At 39.9% G+C, this 27,090-nt stretch overlaps 1 long non-coding RNA gene across 2 annotated transcripts in view; it reads left to right on the top strand.

Moving 5' to 3' along the window:
* LOC129210939 (uncharacterized) overlaps positions 1-27,090 on the top strand; it is a 447,576-nt gene that overhangs the window by 376,932 nt on the left and 43,554 nt on the right. For both annotated transcript variants that reach the window (XR_008578673.1, XR_008578674.1), the window contains exon 7: positions 26,636-26,747. This is a non-coding gene — a long non-coding RNA (uncharacterized LOC129210939). The remainder of the gene's footprint in view (positions 1-26,635; positions 26,748-27,090) is intronic.

Genomic DNA, 27,090 nt, shown 5'->3' on the forward strand with positions numbered 1-27,090 from the left:
TTGCTGATGTTTCGTGAGAATTCAATTACGCATACTAATAAAGCCCACTTGCTATTAGCATGTTCAAGAGGATGTGAAAAAAGGTTCAGCATATTCATCTTTGGAAAGAATAACAAAATGTCTTATCATCAAGAAAGCCCACACTGCAGAGCAGGAGTCAGAGAATGCTACATTTTCTGTTTTGTATGTATAATAAATAGCTGGTTAGGTATGTTACAGCTGAAATGTGAAATGTCACTTTTTATTAATGAAATAGGTAGTGCAGAAGGAGTTATGAAGACTGACTCGCTGGGCGTCCTGAGAGCCTGGCCGTGGGTACTGCTTTTCAGAACAAGTATGATCCAATCGAGGGATGTGCACTGGCTGCAGAATTTGTGATTTGAGGGAAAACACAGGTTTAAACCTTGTGATGAAGAAAGGGAAGAACATAAAAAGAGCTCTTAAGTCAGAAATAAAGGATATAATTCACAGCCCATTGAAATCAGTGGGCATTATCTCATCTCAGTGGGCACTGGATTAGGCCTCAAAAGGGTTGAAGCAACATGGTGTTATTCAAGCAAATTTCCATTAGTAGCAGAGCATGAGAGCTGCAGTGTTCAAAATGAGAGTGCTTTGGAGCGAGCCAAGGCACAGACACCGCCATGTGATCTTGGTCAGAGTCTCCTTCAGTTCATCTTAGCTTGCTCAGAGTTCAGAATAAACCATGCCAGTTCTGACAAGACCCAGCATGGCCAGAGCACAGAGGTGGTCCTGCCCGACTGTTTCTCGGAAGTGAGAATGTCCAAAAGGATTCTCAGTCTTTAAAACCACATTTTATTAGAAAACTAAAGTGATACATGGCAACAGGGGAATTCTTTAAACAGAGACAACTCAGATGTGCTTGGTGAGACAGAGTCAATAAAAGGCTTGCAGGCAAACTTACCCTTAGCCTGCTCTGTCCTTGCCTGGGACAAAAGTGTGAGCCATTTCCTCCGTCTTTGTTTTTCAGCCTATCAACTTTCATTTTGTTTCTGGATTGCAAAAATGCTGCCATATCTTTGGAGAGACCTTTGCAGACCTTTGGATCCCTCAGGAAGTTTTGGTCTAACAAAGACTTCTTCAGGCACTCCTGGGGCTGTGTCCAGCAGTCCCTTCTGCATTTCCCGGGAGTAGTCTTAGTCTGTACTCATATTCAAGGTTTCTTGTGTATTAGTTCTTTCCCTTTCACAGCCTAGCCTGGCCTCTGCTCCAGAAGGATCTCCAAAAGCATGTATTCTCAATTGCTCTTCAGTAAGGTTTACTGCCATCCCTTCCTTCAGACAGGTCATCTTGACCCAGACTGTAACAGGGAGCAAAATTTAAATAGTTTGGTCTTTTTTTCTTCCCAGTCGGTCTTTTTAGCAGAATATACTTCATACAGTGACTAACTGTAGCTTGTGAACAAACAAATCACAAGCCTCAGACTAGGCTTTCCAGTAGATACCTATGTGAAGCATATGTTAGGTGACATGTAATATATGTGACAGGCAGTGGAGAAGTACAATACTGTGTTTCTGTATGCTCCTTGATGTGACATATCCTGTCAGCATAGGCATGTGCGTAAAGAGCCGTTTGTTAGTAGAACCCAGTAATGCGGTTTTCCTGTATTACAAATTACCTTGGTATTATGATGGGAAGCATAGAGCCATTCCCAACTTAGTTATAATCCCCCTTGATGTTCATTTCTGTATTGCAAGTGCTAATAGATTCCACACCCAGCTGTGTCATTACTAGGGTATCATTCGTATGGAAGTGTCTTGCCACAGGTGATCGATGCTGTTGATCCTAATGTCTTTCAAATGTTGAAGCTAAGGAAATGGAATATCTGTGAGAAATTAACTGAGGTGAAATTTCATTTGTTACAAGGTAGATTGTTTTCTGCTCTGGGTAAGTTTATGATGGTTGCAGTGTGTCTTTTATGCATACTGTATGTAAAAGCATACATACAGCATTGATACTGACCAACAGATTAATGCTAAGAGCAATAAAAAAAATACAGTTTCTCTTGGACCTGTTAAGTTGTGTCTGTGCCAGATCTGCCTGCAAGAAGTCTTCTGTAGCCAAATGCCGTCTCAAAGTAATGTGGGCAGCATTGTGTACCATTGCCTTTAGAGTCAGCAGAGCAGTCTTAGATTTACTTCTCAGTGTACTCATTTCAAAAGTGGTATTTCTGCGATTGGCACCAAGATAACAGAAACACAATTGCTTGCTGATGTCAAGACAGCATTCTTAGAAGAACTGCTATGATGAGATGGCAATCTGAGGAAAGAAAGATAATGTCAACAAGTTCGTTGGATCAGAGACCGGGCCAGGTCATGGAGTAATATACTAATCCTAATTACAATCTATGCCACTTTTTGATGAGTTAAAGTTGTCTGCTCTTGAATATGTCATCATATAGGGCATGCATGGCACACAGCTAAGATATTAAGCATGGTACACTTACATAGTTGGCACTGAAACTGAGGATGTACTTTGCTTATGTGAACTTGTAGATTTTCTTCCAGATCAGATAAAAACAAATGAGGAACAATCTTTTGAGGATGTGGGAAGGGAGAAATGAGTTTCACTAGGCTGCATCACTTTCTAAGAGAAAGGAAATAATGAGCTTAAACTGAAATAAATTATTTTTACAACTATCCTGGAGAAAATTTTCAAGTATGCGGAGGGAGTGCAGAGAGCCGAAGCTGCCAGCACTGTCAGTGTTCTGAGAGCTAATATGACTAAATGAGATCAGGTCCCACCTATCAGAGCATCAGGAAGGGTTCAGAGATTGCTTAAGATAAAACAAGTGGCAAAGAAATGAAGTACAGGAGCTTTCTTCTTTTGAGGTACAGTAGGCACACAAATCCCATTATTTTTCTAATAGCATTTTACACAGATCTTTCCTTCACCACTGTCCTGGTTCTGGCAAGGGTAGAGTTAATTTCACAAAGAGCCAGGACAGGTGAGCCAAGCTGGCCGGGGGCTATTCCATACCCTGTGACATCATGCTCACCATAAAGGGGGCCAGTCGGGCAGGGGGGGTTCGGTGTGGCTCTGGGACAGGCTGGGCGTCCGGTCGGTCGGTCGGATCGGTAAATTGTTCTTTGTTATCACCCATTGTGAATATCTGTTATCAGTACTGTTGTTGATTGTTTCCCTCTCCCTTGCTGTCCCAGTAACCTGCCCTTATCCCAACCCTCGAGGCTTTGCCGTTGTTTTTTTCGTTCTCCTCCCCAACCTGCCGGGGGAGGGGTGAGTGAGTAGTGCGTGGCACCCAGCTACCAGCTGGGGCTAAACCACGTCAACCACGTTGAAACTCATTTGAGCTGCTCACACTGTTCAAAAAATGCCCTCTTTGGTTGTCTTGGGTGGGACATCCATCTGATTTACTTTGCTGCATGCGAGTTAGTCAAAAGAATCAGGACAAATGGCTCTTGGTATTTCCTTGGTTTCTTCTCTGTACCTGATGCTATGTTTCTTTTAAAGGAGAGAGTTTAAAAAAAAAAAAAAAGAGGTTTCAGGTCTAAAAGTATGAGAAGAGAATCCACCGTTTCCCCTGTCTTTAATCATTCAGTGTGCTCATAAATATTTCACTGAAAAATAGGGAGAAATTAAGATTGTTTTACAGATGGGTTCAAGCATGTGTTAGGTATTCAAGAGGTTTCAAATGAGATCTAATACATTTAAACGCAATTTTATCCACGTCTTTCTGGTCTGCACCGTACAGCACATTGCCCTGTTCTTCATATGGCCTTATAGGTGAATTAGCAACCATAGAATAATTCTATATGACAAGGCGAAATGATTGGATCCTATGCAAATAGCATGATTTGCATTTCAGTAAGTTTCACAGGTTGTCTTGTACATAGAAACTTTCAGTTGCGAGTCTCAATGTATTTTTAGTCCTTGAAAACCCTTTGGTTACAGCTCAGATTTCCCTTTAAGTGGCAAAATGAGTGCAGTACATTCCGGTTGTGTGTGTAGTTTCCTTTCTTGGAGGACGTATCCTTGTCCTATAACTCAACTCTGCTTGCCAGGTCTAGACAAGATGGCTCTGTTGAAAAGCTGTCACTACAAATTGTCATTGACTTCAGTGGAGGGATGATTTTTTGTCATTTTCATAATGGAATTACAAAGATTTACAGAGTTGCACTGTTCTAGGAGACCCGATAGCTGGACTAGTGTCAGGTCCCTCCATGGGTATGCTCTGAGCTTTGTCACAGTTTTAATAATTGCCATAGTACTTTAAATTAGGATAGAGCACCATATTCCTGTGAAACCATGGAAAACATCTTGAGTTTCAGCTGATGCGTGCTGGTTATTCTTATTCAAATCCTTCCAGAGTGGGAAGGAAAATTTGCAGAGGATTGTGGTATCAGCCAGTTTTACATAGCTAGAAGATCTCTGTGCAAGAAATTAATGGTTTGTGTTAACAAGAGTTACCTAACATCAATTTATTTTAATTTTTCTTTTGGCAAGGAAAAGTGTAAGCAGTCCACAGAGCCAGCTGTAGGCACTCCTGATGTTGCTGGACTGTTTTGACCTCACTTAATTGCGTGTGGGTGAGAACAGAAATGTGTGGAGACAGCACATCCAGTGTTTGGTTTGTTCTGCTGCTTCTTTTAGGGTTCTTTACTGTTTTGCAGTGAAAAGGTCCCTTACTGACAAAAAATCTTTAGTTGCCAAAAAGACTTGGCATAGGAACTGATGAGCTGGTTGCCATACCTGCTCCTCTGAGATGGCTGGATCCCCTAGGAGCAACGGTGTAACTCAGTGAAGTCACATCAGCTGAGAACAGGACATGGCGTGTGACTTCAGTGCCCAGCATGGGGCAAGCCTTTCCTCCTTTCCTCCCTCGCTACAACAGAAGGCCCATGTGTCCCTAGAAAGCGTGCGCTTTTTCTTTCAATTACACTGCTCTGAAGTGTGGAGCTTCTTTTGAAGATAGTCCTAATCTGAGTGCTTTAGTACTGCCTGGTTTTGGGACAAAGTGCACACAGAAATGCGTTCCATTCAAAGTCAGGGGATGAGTTACCTCAGTAAAAACAAGGCACATAAGCGTTGCCACTTCCATGCCAGAAGCCTTTCAGAAATGCCTTCTTGTTATCTGTAGGCGTTGCCACTTGGTCTGCCATGGACAGAGCTGTCAAAAGCCTCAGAGGAACTCTATCAGCACCTTACCAGATTGTCTCAGGATTTCAGTGCTATCGGTTTTGATTAAAGCAGTGTCTTCTGCATTTATTTCCCTAAATGCTTTACTACCCAAAGTAATAAACATAGATAGATGTTCTGGACTTTCTTGTCAAGAACAAAAAAAAATCTGTACAATAAAAGTCCACCTTTTAAATAGAGAAACTGTAAAATAGCTCTACTTCCCAAGTATTATTTAATGGTAATGAAGAGAGCATAAGATGAGCTATATTGGAAAAGCAATAAAGGCCAAGTTGCTGTACATGACATCTAATTTCTGTATCAATTGATTTACCTGCTATTGATATACTACGGTATTTATGTACCCTGCCCCCAAAAATGAAACATTAGGTATGGCAAACTGCTCCTCCTTGCTGAACACCAGTGTAGTTAGAGTCTGTGCTTTTTTGATTACCTTGCTAATAGGATAGTCTAAGCAGCATCTTTTTCCCCTTAATCTGGGAATACCTATAAACAATTAGGGTCATTTGCATAGCTAGCTAAAAAGCCTGGAAGCACATGACAGTAGCTTTGTGGAGAAGCTGTGATAAACCTTGTATTCTGTGAGGGGACTGCATTTCAATTTGTGTGTGCATTTCGAGTAGGGTCCTCAAAAGCACTTGCTCTTGGCCTTGCCCTCACAGAGGTTGCTGCAAGTTGTTAGGTCACCACTAACAACCGCAAAACATCTTTCATCCTTCCCCTGTAAATGGCAGATAGGGAACTGCATGGCTGAGGAGAGTTTTGGTCCTGGGTCACTGGTGAAAACATGATTCAGGTCCTTTGGAACTGACAAGTCATTGCTGTGTGACGGCACTCTGGCAGGTTTTGGTCTCATTCTGTTATCTAATGCGTAGCAAAAGTTGACAAGAAATCCTGCTGAGTGCTACCAGGCAAGTTCTCCTCTTGGCAATCACAGCAAAGAAGCAGAGGTTGAAAAGGAGTGAGTGAGCACGAAGCTTAAATCTCTCTCTCTCTCTGCTAGATTATCACAAAGGTGAAGCCAAGGCATATTACTAGGCAGCATGAGGGCAGCCTGGTTTACTGATGAATCTGCTTTGCAAATTAACAGTGACATCTACTTATCACACTGTCCCACTGATATCCCTCACAGGTACCTTGGTCACTTGCTTTCTAAATGTAAGAAACTTTTTTTTTTTTTCCTCTCACATATTCCCACCTCTGTTACAACAGTACTCAAACTAATTTTTTCTATGAGTTGAAGTTGTATGCTCACAGCAGAGGCAGATACAGTTCTGGTTTAAATGAACAGCATGTCCAGTCACAGAACTTTGACTGTATCACATGGCAGAGAAGTACACAAAGTACAAACTGCTGCACTGGGCGGGGTAACTAAACCCCCTCAGCCTGCCGCAGCGTGTCCAGCATATTCCCGAAATCTGAATCAGGGTATATAACGATGATGTTCTAATCAAAACATACATACTGTTACAGCAAAGGTAGTGGTTGGTTCTAGATGGACCAAAAAGTAAGTATTTCAAAATACCAGCATGTAATTTGTCATCATTAATTTTGAAATCCATGTTCTAAAAGGGGGAAAGCAGGAAGCTCATGTTTCCTGAAGTCAGGAGGCCACTGAACCTAGTTCACTGTAAAAACTTCTACTCTGGCTTTCTAAATCAGCCTGTGAGATAGCTGATTAGACACTGTTACACTGGATCACATCCTCTTCACATGATTGTAAATTTTAGAAACTTACTTTTGGCTAATCAAAAACTTAAGGCTGCAGTAATGAGGGCTTCATTACAAAAGCACAGGTAGATTTTAGCACCGCCTACGCTGTTCAGCATCTGGCACTCACTGAGAAATTATAGGCTGTTGTGTTTAGATGTGTAGATGCTGTGCAATGTTTCATAGCTTACTAAGGATTTTTTTTTTTTTCAGTTCAGGAGAGCAAATATCTTACATTGGCTTGTTCTATCAAATTCAAGCTGACAGTCACTCCATAAGGAACATCCATATTTCCAATATATTTATGATAAAATGTTTCAGACACCACAACCAGAAAATGTAAAATAATTCAGTTAAAAGACAACACAAGTGGGAGGTGTTCCAGCTCTGTGCTGGCAAAGGTTACTGGCAATTATGTATGGACATGCACAGCTAGCAGTGCTGCTGTTCTAATAAAAGGATAAGAAAAGGCCTTTAAATAGCCTGCTATACTTGGATAACCTAAAAAGCTGTAAAAAAACAAAAAACAAAACCCAAAACATTTTTAGAAAAACAATGGATTGAAAATATCAAAGTGAAACACGTGACTGGTTCTGTGCAGAGGCCAAGACTTGGCGCAAGGAACACAAAGCAGCTTTCAGGGTGGCATTCAGCTTTTCTCATGCAGATTTTTTTCCTTATCTGGTGTAAAAATTGCAGACCTTGTCTGCTGTCTCCATACATCCTTTATTTCCTTGCCGGGTACCAGGTGGATCTCATCATGCCTTTACATACATCTTTCCTGCTCAGTGCTGCACTGAATTCCTGCTCCTGTACCTTCATTAGGTATGTTGACAAATATCACTAATTTACAAATGTTTAAAAAAAAAAAAAAAGGATATACTCAAAGCTGATCTGGACAACTATAAATCGTTCAAATTGGCTTTAATTACAGCTGTGTTTTCTAACAGAATAACCATTTTAATGTACTGTGTACTGTAGGTTCAGTTGTATTAGCATAACTTTAACCCTACAGGAATACGCAACACTTTTTTTTTTTCTTTTTTTTTTCCCTTTTTTTTTTTTAATATACCAATAGAGGGAGATACATAGCTCTGACTGTACGGATGTATTGAGGCAGCCCAGTATGTGTGTATGTGTAAGGCCGAGATCCACAAAGGCAACTAAAAAGGGTTGATTTCAATAAAAGCCCAGTGCCTAAATGCTATGGTAGCAACTAAATCATCTATAAAGCTTCTAATCCTGTACAGCACCTGAAAAGTTGTGAAAATCACAAGTGAGAAACAATGGGGGTTTGTGATGGTTTCAGAAAATTGTTACAAAGACGGTTTACGTATCCTTTTGCTATCAACAGCAGACATGCTTTGTGCTCTGTAGCATGTCATCAAATGCTTCAGTTAATTACTCACTAATTATAACACTGTTGAATGGCTACACTGTGGCAACCATATAATTATGGAGCATAAAGTACTGAGCAGTTGCGAGGCTGAGCATATTGACTGATTACAATAAATCCCCTGCTTATTGTTGATATTTTTCACCTGCTTAACAATTGTAATGTTTGCCTATCATACCCTTAAACTCAGAGCAAGATATGAAGTGTTAGTAGCACAAGTTAATTAAAGTTAAAAGCAGGTAAGCCGTGTTGAAATGGTAGTGTATGGTGACAAATGTATGTTGAAACACAAAACCTGGAAGTGGCCCTTCACAGCTGCCAGGGCACAGCATTCCTCTCACACCCACAGTACAACTCCTTCACTCAAAGAGGGAAAAGGAGAAAGGGCCCACTGATGTTTTACAAATACAGTGTGATGAGTCAAAATTTAAGGGCAGCTTACAGAGTCGGGGAGGGAGTTTAACTTCTGTGTGCTTCCAGGCTTCCAACATCACCAGGGGGAGAAGCCATCGAAAGAGCTGCTGGCAACGTTGCCAGCTAATGAGCCCTACAGGGACTCTCCTGGCACGTTGCGGCTGGCTGGAACACCATGTGCCCCCACTTTACCAGCAGGTTCCCCATCTCTGGCTGGCAGGAAGCAGATGATGCACAGCTGGCTCAGGTTATACTTCCCAAACAGTCCCTTACATCACAGGAAATGTCGAATAACCATTTTAGGGTAGTTGCCTAGGCTGGTTTATGCTTGCTGGTACAAAGTATAACTGAAGATCTGCACCTACCCTTTTTTATGTTTAAAGAAAGAAAAAAAATCCAGCCCTGGAACAAGATATTTTTCTCCTTGTGCTTTGCACAAATCATTTTTTCTGGCCCCTCAGAATACACTGATGTTCAGGATCTGGGAAAGTGTATACTAAGCTGTCACTGCCATTCATATTTTACACTGTAGCCAAGAACAAGATACAAAGCTGTTCAGCAAAACACACTAATTAATTAAAACTCAATGAAAGCCGTGCTTGCTCATGCTGCTACAAGTAGTTCTTTGTTCTCAGAATGGAATGGCGAAGCAGGAAATGTCTGATCAAAGAGTTTTCAACTTCATATTTAGGAAAGTGAGTCACTCAACACTTGTGCGGTTCTTCATTCACTAACAATGCCACCTGCCATATAAATATGCACTCAGAGGAAGGCTCAATGATTGTCATGTGCAGAATATCTAAGTGGTACACAGTCAACTTTTCACTCCCAAGGGAATGTGAAGTTCTTTCCACAGTGAAAAACCTTTCTTATAATGTACGCTAGTTCCTTCCCTGTGAATAGAGGTTGACTCTTGGAGTGGCCTTGCCTTTTCTCTATATTTAAGAGCTCTGAAAGTTGACAGGAAGACTACAGCATCTGTATGAGCTATTAGCGTAAAAGGACTGACAGTACACTTTGAAGCTTCTGTCTTTATTGTCAGTGTTCATTATCAAAAAGAATAAAATGTTTTAGCAAGATGTGATAAATTAGTGCCGTATGGAACACTGCAACAATTGGTGGGTCTGGATTTGGACTACACTAGGAAGATAATTGCTGGTGTAATTATACACAGTTCCAGACAGTGGTGTGTATGACCCATGGCCATTTTTATGCCCATACTAAAATGACTAAAATAATAAGCCAGTGATAGAATGTCACCCTGTTCTCCTTTCCAAATCCTCTTAGCATTGTTACAGCCGATAATGCATTTGCAGTCTGTACGTTTTTCTCAGGTTTTTTTGGAAATATTCCATTCCTCAGCCATCATATAAACTTCAGTGTGACAGCCTGGACCTGGAAGAGTTTCAGGACACAACAATTTACTGTTTTCAATGCCTGTTGAGAATGATAGACTGGTAGACTCTTCTGTGGATGATAAATGTAAAGTGCATGGATGTTTGCCAGTATGTTCAGTATATTTAAAAGAGCAGGTTACTAAAAAGAGGACTCCGAAGAGACAGCAAGACTCTTCACTCTTTATGCTTTATCCTACCACAGTTCTTTTTTTTTTTTTTTTTTAATTTATTTTGTGGGTGTGTGTCTGAATTCAGTTATGTAATTTGTATTGTTGCAGCTGGGCCTGATTCTGGCTAGCTGCTATGAATTCTCCAAGATATTCATGCAGCTTTGAGGTTTTTTCTCATTCAAGGCAGCATTTCCTTTGGAATTTCAAAGCAATTTGTTTTTAGGATAATTTTCTTATACTCATTTTCTTGACATCCAGAGAGTGGCACCAGAAAGTTTGACCCCTTTCTCTTCAGTATGTCTCTGAAAAATATGACTCATGGCTTTTAAGACTCCTTTTGTTTTGTGAAGATGTGCCCTTCCGAACATTGTCAAGATGAGGTCAGGTTATCAGCTGGGAAAAAGAGAGGATGAACAGGTTTACCATTCTTATGCCTTCAGATTTTGAGCACCTTTGAAAGGCTAATATGAATCTTGCTTCTCCTCGTCCAAACTGTTTTTGGTCTTTAGAAGCTCTTGCAAATGCAAGTCTTGGGCAGTTTCCTAGTTTTGGGAGCAGGAATTTGTAGGCAAAAAACATTCAGGCTTTGATGTTGCAGAATGAGGTGCAGGGAAATGTGTTTCAGATCATGGAACACAGGGGGAACTGCTGCATTGCCATCCCGCACAGACCCATTGGAGTGCTGGGGATAGTGCCTCCGTTTAGCACAAGGTCAAGTCACACTTGGAAAGCGCCACAGACCAGTATGGGGTCAGTCCAGTACTACTGCAATAAATAGGAGCTTTGTAATTTATTCCCATGTCTTAGCCTCACAACATGCAGTAAGAACAGTAGACCAAAACATTGCTTCTGATTCCTGTTCCATGAAATGTGGATATCAGTCAAGTGTTGTTATGAGCTCTGAAATGTTCAGTAGTCTGAACTTTTACTAATTGTACAATTCAGAGAAGAAGGCTGTTCTTGTCAAGAAAGGAGCCAGAGGCATATGTGATGTAAATCTGCAGTTCCATTGATTTCTGGAGAACCAAACAAGCTTGTACTACATCAAGAAATATGATGGGAAATGATCAACAAATGATGGGAAATGAATCATTTTAACCCCTAAAAAGCCATATTAGCATGCAAAAAATCTCAGTAAAACATATGTGAACCGTGAGCTCATAGATTTGAGCATATGGCTAAGGGTACCCGTGACATAGTTTAGACTCTAAATTATCTAGAAAATAAATGCATAAGAAAGGTGATGGGTAGTTCTGCTACGGGTGCTGGAAGTTCACTAGGGCCCCGCACTTCACTCAGGTCCTCCTCACACTGAAGGTGCAGTTCTAGGGAATGAGAGGAGCTAAAATAGAGGAATGTGGCTCTTTTCAGGTCATGGAAAGGACTGATTTTCTTTGTAAGACTTTTTCCTTTAACTGTGCCAAGGATCATTTGCTGATTTAAAAGAACATTTCCCTCTTTGAAAGGGAACAAACAGCAGCTCTGTTTCATCTGTATCAAGAGGTATAGCAGTGTGCAAGGGTAGCCAGGTGACAAATAGTCAGCCTGCGCCTGAGCACTCCCATTGTTAAATGCGCATGCGGAGCTGAACCCATGTCAGGAGCTGCAGAAAGCAAATGTTTGTTGCACATGCTCTGTTAGTCCCATTATTGGCTTTGTAATGAACAAGCAAAAAGGAGCTGGTTTGTGACATAGCTACTAACACTAACACACAGTGTCATTCATGAAGGAAATTTAATCTTGTGCTTGCAATTTAATTCAAAATTATCTATTAATCATTTTTTCCTCCCCAGATGTTGCCTTTGTACTGAATGCAACTGTATGCACTAGGCTCGGCAGGGCACATGGGCACAGGTAGTGAATGCGGGCAGCAGCCGAGCGGAAGCGGATGGTGCTGACCCTCCGGCATGCAGGGCTCAGTGCCGCACAGAGCTCTGCTGGCAGTTTCAGCAGCCAGCTTCTGTTATTCTTAACGCACTCATCTATCAAACAAGCTGATAATGTTGCAGGAAACTGTAGCTCTCCCAAGTCCATAGCTATAGCTTACCAAATGTGAATTAACTCACAGCTTTCCCCCAACCACCCCTCCCTGGGGGAGGGTGTCTGGCTCCTGACTGCTGGCGCTGTACAGCATTGGGCAGGGGACTCTCATGTCCAGGCAGGGGCACAGAGTTAATGAGCGCAGAGATATGAGCAGAGGTGGTTTTTTCAGGGTAGCAAGGTAAAGGTGGTACTGAGAAAAAGCACTTTTATGATTTTCCCTATCCCAGGCAGCCAGAATATGGGTTGATTTATCCCTGACCTAACAGACACGCTAGCCCTAGCACAGGGACAGACTTGTCTCCAAACTCACAGAAGCTGGCTAGGGCACCTCACCAGGGCTGAACTAGGTCCAGTGTGGAAATTCAAAGCCCAGCTTCACCTGCTGGGAGCTGTGCGCCACATGGAATCCAGCTTAGAGGTTTTTACCAGCTTTTGCCCACTTGTTGGGTGACTGAGGGGGGATAATGTTACAGTTAAAAAGCTCAAAACATATTTCCCCCCGCCCCCCCCAAAAAAAAGCTTTTCAACTTTCTTTTTTGGTGAATTACTTTTTATGAGAACACAAACCTCAGTTAACAAAAGAATAGTTAAACTGGGTGGGTTAGATGAAATAAACTAACTTTTTGCCTCAAACCAAGTGGTTTTTGATTTACCTGGAGTCTTACATTTTCCTTCAGAGAAGAAATGGCATAAAAGGAACTCTCAAATTGTTTTGCTTTGACCTGATCACATTTTTTTCAGCTTTTCCTTTCTTTTATTTTTGTTTTTTGTTCATATGTTTTCCTCTCCAGCGACTCTTCTCTTTCTTCAAAATCACTCTGTGTTTGTATTAGGCTTGTGCCTGGAGTTGGCACAGAGCAAGCAGAGCTGGTTCTTTGACCTGCATTAGGACTTTTTATGCCAAGGGTATTCTTTAATGAGACTTATGTTTGCCCGGTGACCCATCTGTGCTCACTGAGCTGGTACAACAGGGCCTTAGGGTGATGATGAAATAGGCATAGTATGCTATTCCACATCCTCAGCGACTTTTCACCATGTGCATGTCAGATAAAATCCAAACCCAACTCCCCTCTATCCTGAAATTCAGACAACAGAGCTACACTGCAATCATATAATTCTGGTTTTGCATTCTCCTTCGTAAAAAAGCAGGGAGACATACTTCCCTTTAAACTTATCTTCAGTTTGACACTCTAAAAATACTATTTGCTGACTTATGATAAAAGCTTCGGATTTGCTTCTGTCAGGAGGACCTAGGCTAATGACCAAAAGAGACATGAGAGAAATTGCTGTCATTCTGTGCAGTTTTCCTATTGTTCTTTAAATTTACAAATTATTTTTCACATTTCTACCAATGAAAACAATCTCAAACTGGTTGAGACACAACTATGTAAAGAACAGAGCCTCTTACAATAGGAAAGGGGGAAAAACATAATAGATGACTGGGCTGCCTTCTTTCATTTTTTGACCTTTAATTGAAAGATTGAAGATAAGTAGTTCCTGGGAGAAAGCAAAAGGCTGATTCACTTACCCTGTAGCTTTGAGTGAAAAAGCTTCCTGGAAGCCTTACTATATATTATGAATCATCCTCTTGTCATTCCAAGAAGTTCATAGCCAAGTAAAATGTTAGAAATGGATTGATAGTGGAGTGACTGGCAGTAGGGCCTAAGTGAGAGGTTAAAGTTCTCAAGATAATACATTCAGGCATCCCTCAGGACATTTTTGTAAAGCTGATGTTACTGACCTCAGGAATCCTTGTCTCACTGTATTAGGATTCACTGCTCTCTTAGAATAATGTCATTTTGAAAAGTTCACTTGTTTTATATGAAGTTTTAAAAATGAAGACTCTCTCAGTTTTCTTTCAAGGAAATCAGATGGAGTCGTCATCGCTTTATGCTTATGGGATTGTAGAACACGTGGGCTTGACTGATTATCGGTGTGCCATTTCAAACCCTGTAACGTAAATGAGAGTAGCTATAAAACGGGTTTGATCACAGTAAGCACAAAGGAATCAATTATTAAATCCTTGAGGGTGGTACAGTGTACTATGGGTGGAAGAGAACAAGCTTTTGCATCTTTCGAGGAGACAGAACAGGGGTAAGAGTATCAATTCTTCTTGGGATGGGGATCAAGTATTTCGCAGCGTGGCAAGAATTCAATTGACCTTGAAAGTACGTGAGCCCCTTATTCTTTTTCAGAACCACATCCTCTCAGGATGCTCATTAGGACATCTAATCCTCACTGTTGACTATAAGAGTTTGCTATATATTCTTTCTAAAATGCAACTGCTTCCCTTTTTTAAGATACATTTTTAATCAAGATGATAACTCAGTGACCATTTCTTAACCCAACTACCAAACAATTGAGTGCCAGAGAACAGATACTTTTACGGCCTCATCTAAGTGCAAATTAAGGAATGCTACATTTTCTATAGTTGTTCACTTTTAACCAAAGGAGAGGACAGGGAATGAACGCACTTTTTGCTCTGCTGTGTTCTCTTCCATCATGCACATTTGACCAATGTACAATCCTTTCAAATCTGCCCATGACCAGTCCCACTAGCCCTAGTGCTGTGCAATGAGAGATGAGGAAGAACTAGTGCATTGCTACCAGTTTATTCAAAGGGAAACAATACCCAGACATTTTAATGCCTTTCTTAAAGGCTTGGTACTTATGAGTGGCATAATGGTACAACTTCATTGACATGTTCCTAATTTACATAAGAGCTGAAACAGACTGTGAGACGTTTCTTAGATTGACTGAGCAGTAGCATTTAAAATTATTGCAGCTTGGATTCGAAACGAGCACTTCACTGGGGTGAATACGGTACTGAAGAGTGAAGGCTTCTATGCCTTTTTCTGCTGATATTGTTTAGCTGGAGACGGCTTTCTGCAAGACTGGATTACAGGGCAAGAGTGCATTGATTTGCATTCTGAAGGTTATCTTTCCAGTGGAAAAAGGCACAACAGTGTGTGTGGGTTTTTCCAAAGTGAAGATTTTGAGGAAAAATATATGCTAAAATAAAACTAGAGTTGAGGAGAAATAGCACTGTGTGGATTTCTAAACAGTGAACTTTAATACTGCAGGAGTGAGGGGTTTATATTCTGGTTGACTTTTTGTTGTTCCTACTTGTATGCTGGTATGCATCACAATAATGTATTTTCACCCTTGCATTTTGCTTTAGCCATTGACTCATTGACTTGTTTGTTGATAAAAGTCAGCTAAATGAATCCCAGGAGGGGATGACCAGATTTTTGATCACTAATGGTACAGTACCTCGGACCCCTCTATATAGAATGTCATTTGATTTTATTTCTATAGTGAAGAGTTAATATAATATTATCTAAAGTGCTTTTTAGGATTGATTTATATACTCCTACTTCAACATTAATTGGAAAGTATCTATTGTTATCTCTCTAAAGGTCAGCTTCTCCTCTGCTTGCTCACATGAGTAATGTAATTGATTGCAGTGCATCTGCTCATGAGAATAGGGAGATCCTGATTTGACGCCATGTTGAATGGCAATAGCTCCAGTAAGTCTGTATGTAGATATTGAACAATACAACTGCAGAGCAATTCATCTTATCTCATGCATATCTTAGTGTTGTTTCCTTACTTATTTTGTTTGGCTAGAACACTGTTAAGAATAAATTTAGGCCCTTTTGCAAATAATTTCCAAGTGTACTTGTAAGGACATAATCCTGGACAGCCTCAAATCCTTCATCACATGCTCTGTTGCTTGGTCACCATCTGCTTAGAGCAGGGCTGGACAAGTAGTTGGTTGGGTTTTTTTCCAGCTCTCGATACTTCCTTTACTGTGCTAGTTGTACTGTCACAGTAAGGTAACTTGGAAACGGCATTTCTCTATCGCTCAGCATTATGCATGTTGTGTTGTCAAACCTTGGAATTTCAGCTCAATAGAGAAGGACGATTAAGTTTGAAATTTTAAATATAGATATATAAAGAAGTATGCAAAAATATTTTTATTGGAACCAGGTCTTTACCTGTATCCAGACTTTCAAAAATCACTCCTATAATTCTGTCTCCCTGTCATTTTTCTGAAGTGAGTGACATCCATATGCTTGCTTTTGTTCAATTATTTTTGACAGTGTTTATTTCTGACATGTTAACCAATTGCTTGCAGTCACAATTCTCTCAAAGGACTGGAATTAACATTTTAATAAGATATAATCTGTTTCCATTCATAACTTTTGAGTTTTAAATTATAACACATATAATACTTTAGTGCTGAATCATTTGAGGGATTCTACGAAATATAGAGATAATTGAAATGAGGATTTAAACATGGATTATTGAAAGGAGGATTAAATTCAATCTGTGAACAGCTTGAAATGTTTAATGTTAATACAAACACAAAAATTCTGTCAGATTTAGAGTGCAGAGCCTGCTGTTCACTGCAAAGCAAGAAATAGATATATTTTCCTCTAGATTTCAAATACGTTATAACTGTAAAGGGGCAAAAGAAGACTTTATTCACAGATGTGCAACTATAGGAAAAATAAAGTTGAGGGGTTTAGGAAATCTCGTGCCAATTGATAGAGTTCCTTCAATTATACAAAAATAAGGCTAAAAGATACCTCAATATATCTTCTAGTCCATCTTCCTCCTCTAAAGCAAGATGTACAGGATACTTCTGCCAGTCCTGACACATGTTTATGTAACTTCATGCTCCTAACTTCCAATAGTAAGGCTTTTCCAGTCTCTCCGGACAAGCTATTCCCAAGATTTATTATCTTTCATATTAGGAAAAAAATCTTCCTCCTATAATTACCCACAATTACATGCCCTGTTCTTCTGGACCCAAACTTGATTTTGTTCCTCCTGGCAACAGTCATTTGTATGGTTCAAGACTGTAGTGTTCCTCAAATACCCTCTCCCCCCATCATTTCTGTCCTTGGGCAAGCCTACCCAGATTCCTTGTCGTAGATTGTGTTCCCTGTGGGGGTTTCTGGTATAATCCAGGTAGCGCTTGCTTTTTAATTTTTTTGGCTGCATGATACGGTTCACTCACACTCATTTTGTAATAGACTATCTGTCTTTTTTTGCTCTCCTCAGTCCTGCATTTCTGCCTCTGACTGTTCCTGCATAAGCAGGAACAAGTCATTATCTTTGGCCTTAATTAGTTTTATCATCTTTTTTTTCCATACCACTGCTGCAGTTAGTCAAAATCATTTTGATTTCTGTTCCCATTCTCTAGCATACCTGCAGGCCCTCCCTCTTTGGTGTCATGCAAGCTTAGAAAGCATCTCTCCTTGAGAAAACCTTGACTAGAACCAGACCCAGGATAGAGCTCACCTTCTTCCTTAGGTGGTTGTCTTCTTATCCTGTCATTGAAGGAAACAAGATTATTTTTGACACAATTTGTTCTTGCAAAATCCATGTCAGCTGTTACATACCTTCTTGTCATCTTCAGGTGCTTACAAATAATTTTATTACTTCCTTTTTTTCTTCCCTAAAAGCTAAAGTTAAGCTAGCAATCTGATAAATTTTTCCAGCTACTCTTTCCCTCCATTTTTTAGTATTAGGGCTGCATTTATCCTTCTAGTAAACCCTTCTATCTCCAAGTTCCTGTAGATAATCACTTCAGAGATTTCTTCAGCTTGTTCTGTGCATATTTTATGATGAAAATCATCAGGCCTAGACTGCTTGAAATCACCTTAATTGCCTAAATATTCTCTAACCTGTTCACTCCTCCTCTGAGATCTTATCGGTTTTTTGGGATATTTAATGCAGCAGACTCCTACTCATAGTTGACTTATTCCATTAGTTAAAAAGATGTAGACCCCTCTGCCAGGTCCCTGAACATAATGCAGTTTTGCTACAACAGGATTCTGCAGCAGCAATTTCATGTGCCCTACCGTAGCTCTCTAAAGAATCTCTAAGTTGCAGAGCGGAAGGTACCTTGGCTCCAGTGCAGCTGCAGCTGCACGGATCTGCCAGGCCATGGAGTGGCAGGCTTAGCCCAGCCACCGCTGCCACTGCAGCTCAGAGACAGCACTGGTGACAAGACTTCCCTGAAAGTCTGCTCTACTTGTACAGGCAATGCAGTCCTGGCAATGCTGTTACCTTGGAGGGGCTTTCATATGCCTCTGGATAGAAGTGGAATTTTTAACTTAGTTATGTTGCATTATTGCAGTTTCCTCCTGTAACCTGCCTAGTTAGTATCTGATCAGTCTATTAATCATGGATTCATGGCCAGTGGGGATGTGGAGAGGTATCCTAGCCAAATCCCTCTGCAGGGACAAAAATAAAAATTGGAGTATTTCTGGCAGGTGTTTGCCTTATCTATTCTTAAAAGATCTGCAAACCTTCTAAGTAGTTCTTTCAACATCTGACTGTCCTAATAGCTAGGAAGTGTTTGCTTGTATCATCTAAATAATTCTTGTTGCATTGTGAGGCTTTTATTTTTGATCCTGTCCTAGCCTAGTGGAAAAGTAGAGAAGTTCTTATCTTTGTCTCTGTGGCAATCATGTATGTACTGGCAGACTGCTGTTTCATGTCCAGGCAAGGTGGTTCTTCAATTTCCCGTGAAATATCTTTTAAACATGTTGGGGACAGAGAATAGGTTGTTCAGTTCTGGAGCTGGCAGAATATGAAATCATGTATTGATTCTGTTATTAACCTAAAATATATTTGATCAGCTTTTCTCAATTTTCACTGCACAATCCTCTATAATGCTATATTTTATTTTTTATTACATCTTTATATTATCACAGTTACAAGTTTAAACAGGATAGAAACAGAACCTATGGAAAAATCAAATATCAGAGCAAATATTTGATTTTTCTATAGTTTTCAGAAAGCAAAATTTATCCCTAGTGTGAGCAGACACAATTCTTTGGACTTAATGGGGATATGTGGAATTATCATGAATCTGAACTGGCTTTTCACTGCAATATTGGTTACTGTGTATGTGCAGCAGCCACAAATCACCTGCCAGTAATATTCAATGAAAATGTAAAGTATATAAGGACACGTATATGTGGTTCCATGGTAATTTTATTATAATAGAAATTAGACTGAGGCTGTTAGAGTAGTAATAGGTACCAGACTTCTGTTTACATAATTAATTAAACAAACTATATGCATAAACCAATCTGTAGGGCATCAGCATTGTAGGATTTTCCAGACTGTGGGTTAGATAAACTGTTTCATGTTTAACAAGACACATGTGAAGACTTCAAGCTGTGACTGCAAGACACAAGGTCAACCCCTTGTGGAACCAAAAGGAAGAAACAGGATAAACAGAGTTACATCTTGAAATTTATAAATTGATGGAGTGACTTGGGGGGAGGTAGAGAGGAAGAATAGTATCAAAACCCAAGATTATTCAGTGGAAGAAGTAAGAAATAATGATAATGAGAAACCTGGATTAACACCTTCTTATTAAAGATCAGATATTGATCCTTCACCCTGCGAAGGGTGAAACTTGAGTCCAGAAGGCTCAGCCAGAGGAGCTGAGGGCGTGCAGAATGATATTTGCATATGGTTTCATCATGCCACAGTTATAAAACTGAGCACTCTCAGTGGTATCAATGCCTTGCAGAAAACAGTATGCCTCTGAGAAAGAAAGAGGAAGAACACATAACAAAGGTAATGATGGTAGAATATGCTACATCAGCGTCAAATTTGCTAAGGTGTTGCATTTCACTTGGCATGAATTCTATACTGAGGCCAAATTCACTTTGAGAGCAAGTTCCTTCTCTGATACAGAAGGCAGAGTGAAACAATATACAACTATTATTTGTGTGTGCATAATATCTGTGCAAGTATAGTTTGTATTATATTTGACTTTCCATAGCTGCATGGCAGCCTGGCTATACCAGTACACACATGTGCAGAGTGCCTTGCCAGTTAATGCCTGGGCAAAGCATCTGAGGTGGTTTCTAATAAAAATCCATAACTCTCAGAATCATATGCTGCATGAAATCACATGCATTCCAAGGTGTTAAGGCTTAGCAGTAATGTTGGAATTAAAAATGAAAGGTATAAAAAAAGTTGTTCTCACATATAATTAAAGTGAAACTGGAGCTAATTTAAATACTTTTTGTGAAGAGTCAGCATTTGACTTTTTACAAGATACATGTCTTCATGGAGTGATTAGAATGTCTGTAACTTCTTGTTCTGAATTCTGAGTTTTCTTTCCCGTGTTTTCTCTCTGAGTAGTATCAGTCAGACTGTATGATGTGAATTGGATGTTTCTCTTAAAATACAGCATCTCAGGCAGATGCAAGAGATGGCATAAAAGATCTTAGCAATAACTAGCATATGCAAACTCTGCTGGGCCTGAATAGCAGGAGAAACTTATAAGATCCTTTTTGTGACACTATGCAGATAAGAGCATCCCAAAAAACTTGCACATGGGAGATCATCTTTGTGGGGAAAAGGACATAGCCATTGGCATATTTGAGATGATCGAAACCAATGACCAAATGCTTGTTAAAAGTTAGTTATTAATATTTATGCTGAGATTTTCAAAGGAGCCTAAGGGAAATGTATGCTCCTGACTCATTGAAATTCAGAAGGAGCTGAGTGCCTAACTCCCTTAGCTTCTGCTGAAAATCCCAGCCTTAATCTCTGTGTGACAATCTGATTTTGATGTTTTACAAACCATACTCCCAATAATAAGGATATGCTCAGGAAGGTGGGAGAATGCTGTGAGTGCTTATATTTAGTGCCTTTATTTTGACATAATTGTTTAAAGGACTTTAGATGAAAATTTGTAAAGTGAAGCCATTTCCAGCTGAAAGCCTCATACCACAGGCTTCAGTCTGTATTAGTGATGTAAACATATGCATTAAACTTTGTAATGGAATTTATGAAACTTAATGAGCAAATTTTTATTGTGCTCTAATATTATGTTGAAGCTGTTCTTCCTTCTTCGTTTTTCTTTGCCTACAGCTACAAATAAATTTGACATGCCATATTATTATGTTGTCCAAGTTCACTGTAAGTTTATAATGTTACCTAAAACCAGAGCCTTTATTTGAAATTGCTGGCAAAAGTGATTTCGCATCATGCCTTTCCCTCAGAATGATACATAAAATGTACCAAATCATTTGAAAAATAAGTTGATAGCATATTTTTTTATCGTATTTATTTCTAATGTTATTGCAACTGTGAGTCTTCAACTAACCAAGACAGCCCAGTCAGCTTATTTCTTCAAAGACTCACTGTAGCATTGTGAACAAATACAAACAGGTAATGGTAATTTAAAATATCAAATGGTTGCTTTTGGTCAAAGACACTAAGATCTATGCAACTATGCAAATTCAGTCCTTGGTTATACTCCTGCAATCCTACTGTCATCAAGCTGACTGCAGAATTGTAACCAAAAGAAAAAGTTTCACTCCTATTGATGTATCTGCGAGCCTGACTCCATGGTCCCAAACTATTTTATTTGTAAGGTACCCAAGAGTGGAAATAATTTAACATTTCAGCATGTGTTTCAGGTAATTGCCTTTCCAAAAACGAAGTAGCCCACAAAGTCCAGTTCTTTCTGCAGAACTGGAAATTTTGCCAAAGTCGTTACTGTTGAAACAGGTGGAGGATTCCTAGCTGCACCAGCAACCTCCACCTTTAGTAACTTGGCTTCTTCCACGTTACTGTTAGTATAAACTATCAGCTTAAACTGCAGGTGTGCTTGTAGACTCATAGAAATATACTGTAAAAACTAGACTGATTGCTAATCAGTGAACTATTGTAGTTAAGCTACGATGTGTTATAATACTAGAATAGGATCATTTCAGTCTTTCAAATGACAGACAGTATTTTCACGATGATGTTTCTTTTAGCTGAAAGCTGTGTTTTGAACCCCAAGAGCTGTAGCAAAGCAGAGGCAAAATACGTACAATTCACATTAACATTCTGTTAATGTTTAGAGATGTAAATTGTAAGGTAACTAACTATATAGATATAAACACTACACCCAGTGAGAGATGAACCACTTTAGCACTCTTCTTGTACGTGCTGCAGTAGAACAACGGGCCCTAACTCAGGCCCACTAACTCATGGCTCTAGTGCCAAGTATATGATAAATAATATTGGCAATAGCAATATCACGCTTCACTGTCCAGCTGAAACCAGAGGATTCCTTACTTGCTTAAAGAAATATTTACTGAAATAAACCTTAAAGTTAATCTTACTGTATGGCTGAAGAGCTCAATACCTCTCCCCCGGTATTCTTCTAGAGTACGTTCACTGAAGGCAATATGTTACTAGTATAGCTAAGGGTCCACTTGGCTCAGGCTTTCCAGGCATCCCAACCAAGGCTTTGTTTTAACGAGAAAGAATGCTGTGTGTTCTGGGGCTCAGAGCTCAATTAGCTGTGGGATTTTAATATTCTTATGCCTGATCAGGAGTCCAGGTAACAAGCAGAGCTGATTGAACTTCCTTCCATATGAAAATGTAGGAAAAAATAATTAAACTGAAGAAAAATGTCAACTTTTTTTGTTAACTCCAATGCTTCTCCCCCACCCTCTTTGGTTAATTATGAAGCTCTTCTTTTTTAAATTTGAAAGACAAAAAAAAACCCCTAATTATTCCACAATTTCATAGTTCTTCCTTCTTTCTTTTAAACAACTCTAGAAATGTTTTCTTTTAAACAGCTCTAGAAATGAAGCTTTTACTTCCTACTGTGATTTAAGTGTCTCTGCCCAAGGCATGAGAACACAAGATTTAATAGTGACCATAAACGATAACATTGGTTAACTTGGCTTCAGAAGCTTCTTTCAGCTCTTCCTGTTAAGAGAAAATCTTTGCTACTCAAAGATCACATAGTGAAATCTTAGCCCCACTGAAGGCTCTAGGAAACTCAGTTGCACTTAGTGGTAACAGAGTTTATAGTCTATTTTTATCATAAATGTGCCCCTCAAACTGTATCTGTGCAGGTTTGCTTTATAAACTTTTCAAAATCAAACTATTCAACAAGACATTATCCAAATTGTAAAGAACCTGTTAAGCATTGCCAATCCTGTTAACGTCATTGTGATGAACACAAGTGCAGTAGGCCTGACAACAGGCAACAGGGCAAACCTTCTCATCCTAAGCAATTCACAAAAGTGTAAAACAATCTTTTCATCTTTGTTTTGCAAGTGGAATGGCACCTTTGTCTTCAGAAACATGTAAACTGTCACTGCCTGAAACATCACGCTGAGCCTTGTCATGCCCGTTTATATGAGACTGATTGTGTAGTACTAATCTACAGGCTTTGAAACTGCTTCACTTGCTAAATCCAGTTGAAAACTGAAAAGTGCTTGATAAATCCTTGGAGTGCTTTAACTTTGAAGAATTCTTTTGCAACTGAGACAAACAGGATTAGTACATGTGGCCTCCCATAAGGGAGCTCTGGATCTCCCTTTCACTGACAGAGCACCCTTGCCATTTTTCCTCCCATTGACACCTCCTGATCAGAAAGGTAGAGAGATCAACAGGTTTGTAACAGCATCTTTTAGCCTGGCTCTAATAAAGTATCTGTTGAACTCTCTGTGTTACAAGACTGTGATTCAGACCTTTCTAATTTAGCTGTAAAGCCTGTTCTGGGCAACATTTTCTGATAGGAAAGTGTGCTGAAGTCAGTGGAACTCTTTCTAATCAATTCCAGTGGCTCTGGATCAGGTTATAAAATTTTGTCCTGTTGGGGTTTTTTTGTTTGTTTGTTTTGTGTTTTGGTGTTTTGGGTTGTGGGTTTTGTTTTGGATTTTTTTCCATTGAGTTTCCAGCTCCATCACTAAATATGTTCTACTATATATGAAAAAATACAGATAAACCAAAGCTTACATGATCACTGTAATTAAGGGTTTAGAGATTGTTTGGCTCTCATAAGTACTTTAAATGACTATTTTTAAAAAGAAACCTTACAAGCTGCTAAAGGCTAAGCAGTCTGTGTTCCATTTGCATGTATTTTCACCTATGTGCACAAATGGCTTTTACTCTCCTTTTACTGGGAGTACTGGCAACCACCCACCCTTGTTATTCAGAGGAGAAGCAGACTCTCCTCTGGCAGCTGAGACGTGTGAGCAGGATGGAAAAGCAAGGACTTTTACTCACCACTCCTTCCAAACGTGCATGTCATTGTGACCCAGTTTTTAAAAGCAATGGAGAACCATCCTGTATGCTGAACATTGTCCGCAGAGCTGAGAGGGATTTTGCTGTCAGGGAAAATGCCTGGCAGGTTACAGTGCCTGGAAATTTAGCTCATTCATTTTGGAAGTGTTTTAAGTCCATCAAAAAAGAATTCTGTGCTAGGATGTGAAAACACAAGTGACTGAATTGCACAAAAGCCCTGCTCAGCCTCTTCAATGCCTAGGGAGCCTTGGCACCTTTTGAAAGGCTGTCTGCCCATTTTGGTTGGGCTGAGCACTTGCTTCCCCCTGCAGCCATTCTGGAAAGACAGACAAGGTGTTCTTGCACTTGACTGTCCAAAATGAAGACACATGAGCACACAGCGACCATAATGAGTTCAGCTAGTGATAGCCCCTGGTGTGCAAAGGTTGTTCTGGTATTAGTGTGGTTGCTCCCAATCTTTATATAACATTGGAGCAGCTAAAAGCATTGCTCTGGGAAGTGTGAGATTATTCTCTATACCATCTTCAGGCTGAGGAATATCAAAGCCACATTGTCAAAGGAAACGCTACCAGCATCCACACTGTGGGCTCTGTCCAAAGTTGAGGCACCCTTCACCCCTCAGATGGGATCTGGGCCAGTGTATAGAAAGGTTTCATAAGATTAGGCCTGAAGAAACCAGGGGTAAATGAAGTGGGTATAGTTGGGCAGAACACTAACCATGCTGAGAATAGCTCAAGTACCAAAAGCAGTATAGCAATGATGCTTCTCAGCGAAGCTGTTTAATGCTGGTGAAGTGATGCACTGAAGACTCACAGGGAGTGAGCTCAGGTAGCCCTTTGTGGTACCATGCTGTATGGAATAGATATTCGTAGAGAAAGGCGAGACTTCTGAAACAATTTTCTATTTACTATTCCCTACTCCTTCACTTAGGTGTCTTGCACCTCACCTAGTCTTCTGTCTCCAGTGAGTTCCCTTCGTAACTGTGATTAGTGAATTCTTCTACCAGGGTTGAGTGCATTTGTATCTGGGCCTTAGTCTTCTGCTTGTGTCTTGGTTTCTAGCACACAGTGCTTTGTAAATAATGGCAAGTGCTTTGGCTTGCAATGTTTTTCAAATCATGTTTAGCACAGAGGAAAAGCATCTTTGACAGCTCTGCAAACTCAGTCTTGAGATACAATAGACTTACATTGCTGTAGTGTAAAAAGTTAATAGTGTACAGTTTAAAAACTGCCTACCTAGATAGTAACATGACAGGTTTTGAGCAGCTTTAAGCCTCTCTAATGTAAACATTACTAATACCAAAAAATTGTTATTTCAAGCTCTTTTTTTTTTTCTTTTTGTAAGGGGAAGCCCTGCAAAGATGGCAAATGTGTATCTTTTCTGTCACTTCATAGAAAAGCGGCAAAACATACAGAAGAAAAGCCTTTTTCTCTGGCTGATTTCCCAAATGTACTTTGAGTTACCAACCACATTTAAGAGGCTGCTGGAGCTTCTTTGTACAGTGAGAAAGTGCTGAAACAGAAAAAGCATTGAGCAGAATATGCAATGACTTTGTCACAATTATAGGCATCAAACACAGGGTTTTCAGACACAATCCTTTATCCTGCAGATGTTTCAGCTTAGTGTGTTGATCAGCACATTGCCCCAGAAAATTGCCTTACTGATCAAAAAGTGTCTGTGTGTACTCCCCTTGCACATATCTAGCGTGGTCTTTTCAGGACAACTACTAGTTTGAATATACAGGAGCTAGCAAAATTGTGGACAAGCAGTTGAAACATTCCACTGGTGCACCTTCACTCATTAGAAATGCTACATCTATAGTAAGCAAAAATATTCTCCATCACAAGTAACATTCAGCACTTAGGACGTGTATAGGAACGTAACTTTTGCCTCTTTGTTTAATGCTCTCCTTTGGGAAACAAATGCCTTTTGAGATATCAGAAAATGCAAGCTCAGTCATGGTAACATTTAGTTTTCCTTTCAACTTGCTGTATATAAAGTCTGCCAGTCAGTGAGATTTTTTTTTGGTACTGTAGACATGAGGCCAAATCCCTTCCTAGTATTATCTCTTTCACTTAGTTGAAGTCATGTCAAAAGAAAATTTAGTTTTATCTCTGTGTTGTCTTTTTTTTTCTAGAACTGTGGCCGCTATATGAAGTTGGCTAAGTGTTATTTGTTTCTGTGCCAGGATATATCTTTCCTTCTTCACCAAGGTGATCAGTGAATTTGTGCCTTTTCTTTGTCAGATACCCACCTTGTGCCATTTTGCATCTGAGTTTTGAAGATACCGAGGACCAGCTGCTCCTATGAACTTCACTGACAGCTGAAAGGACTCAAGAGTGAGAATCCATCTTATGGGTGAGCACTCAAAAATGGGGTTTCCATTATGTCCTTATAGTGATAAGACTTCAAACCACAGTCTGCTGCCTCCGTCATTCTAATGATTAAAGGCTGAACATTTGGATCTGGGTTCACTCACTTAGCTGTCTGGGCATTTACCTGAGACATCAGGTTGATTGTTCAATGCCCAGAAAGTCACAGCTATAGGGAAGGTTAGGTAGTGGCAGGCAGAATTGTCTATCAGAAGTACCTCTCTTCCTCATTCCCTACCCTCCTCCATGTTGACATCTCAGAATAGGGCCTAACATTAGTGAGAAGACTCTACTTTCATAGCGTGTCAGGGAAAACAGATTTGTGACAA

This window comes from Grus americana, chromosome 10, assembly GCF_028858705.1.
Source record: "Grus americana isolate bGruAme1 chromosome 10, bGruAme1.mat, whole genome shotgun sequence".
Taxonomy (NCBI): Eukaryota; Metazoa; Chordata; class Aves; order Gruiformes; family Gruidae; genus Grus; species Grus americana.